The following is a 4,797-nucleotide window of genomic DNA, read 5'->3' on the forward strand; positions in this document are numbered from 1 at the left end:
TCTAGAGCGCAGGCTCAGTAGTTGTGGTGCTCGGGCTTAGTTGCTCCATGGCATGTGGGATCTTCCCGGACCAGGGCTCGAACCCACGTCCCCCTGCACTGGCAGATGGATTCTTAACCACTGCGCCACCAGGGAAGTCCCAGAAAATTTTATGTTATGCATATTTTACCACAATTTAACCCCCCCCCACAAAGTGCTTAGAACAATACTTGGCATATATAAGTGTTTAATAGTTGTAAGCTATTATTATCATCTCTCATATTACTGCCTTTGTTAAAGCTTAATAGATGTCAAAGAGAGTGGTTTGGAGATCACAGTCGTCCAAGGCTGGACCACACAGATCCAAAAGTATGACATTGTCAGTGCCTCTGGGGTTGATCAGGCTCAGGAAAATTGACTCGTTAAGTCAATTCCCTAGAAACTGATCAACTAGATCTTCAGAGGCACATTCTAGGAAAGCCTCCTAGAAAAACAATCTGTTGTCTAAAAATTCCTTACCACGTGGAATCAGAGATCAGGGGTCAGGAGCATTTAACCACTGGTGGCATTAGGGGCTGGTTGCTTAGGGTTCCATCACCCTCTGCAGGGATGGCTTTTGCTGCCAGTCATATTGCTCAGGGCACCCTCTCCCTGGGACCTGTCACTAGAGATCACAACAACTAGTGTTTTTGCCCTTCAACTTCCTTTTTTCCAAACTGCAGATAGATTTCCCCACACCTACACCCTGATAGGACAGTCTGTCTTTAGCCAAGTTTACAAAACCATTAACTCACTTACAAGCCCTTTTAGTTCTAGATCTGACACCTCTGAATGGCCTTGAGGGTTTCCCAAGTCTTCATCAGCAACACAACCCATTTTGAAGGGAAATACTTTTGCATCTGGGGAATGTGTTCATTTTCATTTCTCTGGGCAGGTAACCATCTCCAAATTCTGAGGATACCCCACAGACCTACACTGCCTACAATCTTCCTTTACTCGTTACAGCTCCTATTATTACTTGGTGTATCATTTCATTCATTCATTTAACAAGCATTTATTGAGCATCTACTACGCGTCAGGCACTGTGCTAGGTGCTGGAAATACAATAGTTGGCAAAACAGACATGTGCCCTCCAGAGCAGACAACCTACTGGACAAAAGATGACCATAAGGCTGTGAGATTGACTTTCTAACCAACATGCAGAATTGAGACATCAGCTCTCTTCCAACTGCCCCAGCAGGAGATGAGCCCCCTCCCACGCACCTCTAACAAAGCTGCCGCTGCTCAGAAGGGTTGGTTGGTTTTGTTTTGTTTTGTTTTGTCTAGCTTTTCCCATGAAATAGCTTTTAGAGCCTCTGGTGTATTCTTTTGAATAACCTCATGGTGGCAAAGGCCTAAATGGTTTACAGCAGATCTGACTTTCAGAAATAGTTAAAAGGCATGAAGAGTTAAGTCTGGCAAATAATTTGTGTGATAAAGTAGGTAATAACATTGTGGGTAGAAAAAAAAATTTGTTTTAAATGTAACTCTCTGGTGACTGATTCTTGTCATGCTCAAAAACTGCCTCTGGAAGCATCTCCAAAGCTGGAAAGCCAAGCATGTTTGGAGCCACAATGGCATCACTGTTCGGCCCCACAAAGGTGAAAAGGGCGACAGTTATTTGTATGTGAAGTTCCAGAGAATGGCTGGGTTGTTCACTCCACAACCTTTGAGTTCTTTTTAAAGTTGAGTGCCTATGGCTCTATTTTTGTATCAAAAACAATCTCATTATTTTGTTGTTATGAACTCCCAGGAGGAGGAAGGGGCCTTAAGCAGCATCTTCCCAGCCCCCAGTCTGTGCCAAGCACATTGAGGACAGTTTAGTGCCAGGGTGATGGCCCAGCCTCAGGTGCCAGATTCAAATCTCGGCTCAGTCCCTTGCTAGTTGCGACTTAAGGCAAATAGCTTAGCCTCTCTCTGCCCCAGTGTCATCTTTAGAATAGGAATAATAATAATTGGGACCGGGTTTCCCTGGTGGCTCAGTGGTTAAGAATCTGCCTGCCAATGCAGGGGACACGGGTTCAATCCCTGGTCAGAGACGATCCCACATGTCACGGAGCAACTAAGCCCATGGGTCACAACTACTGAGCTGACGCTCTAGAGCCTGTGAGCCACAACTACTGAGCCCACGTGCCACAACTACTGAAGCCTGTGTGCCGCAACTACTGAGGCCCGCGCACTGCAACTACTGAAGCCCCCGTGCCACAACTACTGAAGCCCACGCACCCTAGAGCCCGTGCTCCACAATAAGAGAAGCCACCGCAGTGAGAAGCCTGTGCACTGCAACAAAGAGTAGCCCCTGCTCACCTCAACTAGAGAAAGCCCATGCACAGCAACGAAGACCCAGCACAGCCAAAAATAAATAAAATTTTTAAAAAATTTGGGACTGCCTTGTAACCATTGCATAAGATAGTTGTGAAAATGAAATGAGTTAGGACATTGTAAGGCATTGAGAACAGTGCCTGGCACACGGTCAGGCTCAGTAAGTGAATGAGTGACTTCCAACGATGTTAGTTCTTCGGGAGCAGGAACCAGGCATGCTCTTTGGGTCTCACTGTTCCTAGCATGGAGCTATCAATATGGTACATGCTCACTAAAAACTTATTCCAGGATAAAGTGCACACACACACACACACACTTCCAAGAGCTCCGTGTCCTGACATACACATCTGTTTAAGCTCCCTTCATCTTGGGTACTTTCCCTGTGATGTCTCCCCTTCTGCCTAGGTGCAGTCAGTTGTCTGCTCCCTGGCAGGTGGACAGCAGTGGGGGGCTGGAAGCAGGGTGAGCCAGGGGTGGGGTGGGAGCAGGAAACAGGGCCCTCTATTTTAAGCACTTGCTTCAGCTGTTCCAAGGGGACCATCCCATCACAATTTAAAATAGGGCCCTCCAGGTGGCCAGGGCAGGCTCTCAAGGCCCACTGGGGCCCAACTGACCCATCATGGCAGTGAGGCTGAACCCTGCATCCTGCCGGCCTGACTAGCTGCTCCGAAGAAGAGTGGCTTTGTTTTGGGGTCAGGTGGTAGAGCTACCTGCCACGGTGGGAGCTGCCAGGGGCAGAGCTAGAAAGAAGGCTGTGGCTCCCAGAGAGCTGCAATGCCTCAGAGGCCTCTCCATCACCCCGGAGGGCCTCCGGATCCCTAACCAGCTGGCTTCTCACTGGCTTGGTTCTATTTTTAGACACTTACAGTAGGTTGGATTATCTCCAGTCCTGAACAGACTCCCAAGGCACAGCAGAACTTACCGCAACTCAGGCCATGTCTGTCTCTTCCCCAGAAATGACCAGAAATCAAAAAACATAAAGATCACAGTACAGGGTGGAAGGTCAAATGTCCAGCTGCCTCTTGGAGGGCACAGGTCTTGACTTGTGGTGACTGCTTGCTCTTCATGCTTTATCTGGCCCAACTATACCCAAACAGAGAAGTGGCCACAGTCTCCCAAGCCTCTGCCCCTCACAGGTCCAGGCCTCAGAGCAGCTGAGTCTGGCCCTTCCCGGCCTTCCTCAATTCAGATTCCTCCTGCAGGCCCTGGTCACTCCGTTGTCAAAACACAGGTGGCTTGTTAAAATCAATCACCTGGGCAGCTTGTTAACAATCCAGATGCCTGGGCCCCATGTTAAACCCATTAAATCAGAGTCTCTGTGGTGGAGGCAGGTGTCTGAATTACTTAAACAAAGTTCCAGGTGATTCTGATTCACACCAGACTCAGAGTCAATGCCCTCATCAGTCAGGTTCTCTTTGATGCTCACTTCCTTGTTTGATTGAAACTGGAAACCCCTGAGGCTCGGACTGGAGCCACATGTAATTTCTGCCTCTCTAAAAAGTGAAGTTTTCTGTTGAAATTATGCAGACACCAGATCCCCAACATGAAGAACTTCCTAACTGCCTAAGATTGGCTTTTTCTGAATATCAGACTCTGCTTTTTAAATATAAAACGTGAGGGTTATTAGCAAGAGTAACAGAGTCAGGAGAGGTGGCCTGATCTGGTTCATTTATACAAGAAGTATTGCTTGAGCAGTTATTGTAAGCCAGACATGATTCTAGGCACTAGGGGTCCAGCATTGAACAGGCCAGACCAGGTCCCTACCCTCATGAAGCTGACATCCTAGTGAGAGAGACAGTCAATAAATGAGCAAATAAGTAAATAAGATAATGTCAGGCTGCAGTTGAATCAGGTTGATCTCCAGCACAAGTAACAGAAGATCCCAACTCACCAGGCTTAAATGATAAGGGTGATTTCTTACCTTACATTATGGACTGAATTGGCCCCTGCCCCAAATCCTTATGTTGAGGTCCTAATACCCGGTACCTCAGAATATGACTATATTTGGAGACAGGGCCTTTAAGGAGGTGACTGAGTTAAAATGAGATCTTCAGGGTGGGCCCTGATCCAATGTGACTGGGGTCCCTATCAGAAGAGGAGGTTATGACACAGACAAGTGCAGAGGGAAGACCATGTGAGGACACAGGGAGAAGACATCATCTACAAGTCAAGGAGAGAGGCCTAAGAAGGAAGCAACCCTGCTGACACTTTGATCTCAGGCTTCAAGTCTCCAGAAGCGTGAGCAAATAAATTTCTGTTGTTTAAGCCATCCAATCGGTGCTACTTTGTAATGGCAGCCCTGACAGACTAATACACATGCTGAGGTCAGACGGCTCCAGGCTTGAGAAATTCAGGGGCTCGGGGGCTTCATCCCTTTCATTCCTTCCACCCTTCTGCTCTGCCATCCTCTGCCTGGCCCTCAGCTCCTCACTTGGCTGTAAGTTGTCTGGTAAAGTT

Source organism: Delphinapterus leucas, chromosome 9 (genome assembly GCF_059928025.1).
Source record: "Delphinapterus leucas isolate spDelLeu-1000000601 "Yukka" chromosome 9, BTC_Dleu_Yukka2, whole genome shotgun sequence".
NCBI classification, from domain to species: domain Eukaryota; kingdom Metazoa; phylum Chordata; class Mammalia; order Artiodactyla; family Monodontidae; genus Delphinapterus; species Delphinapterus leucas.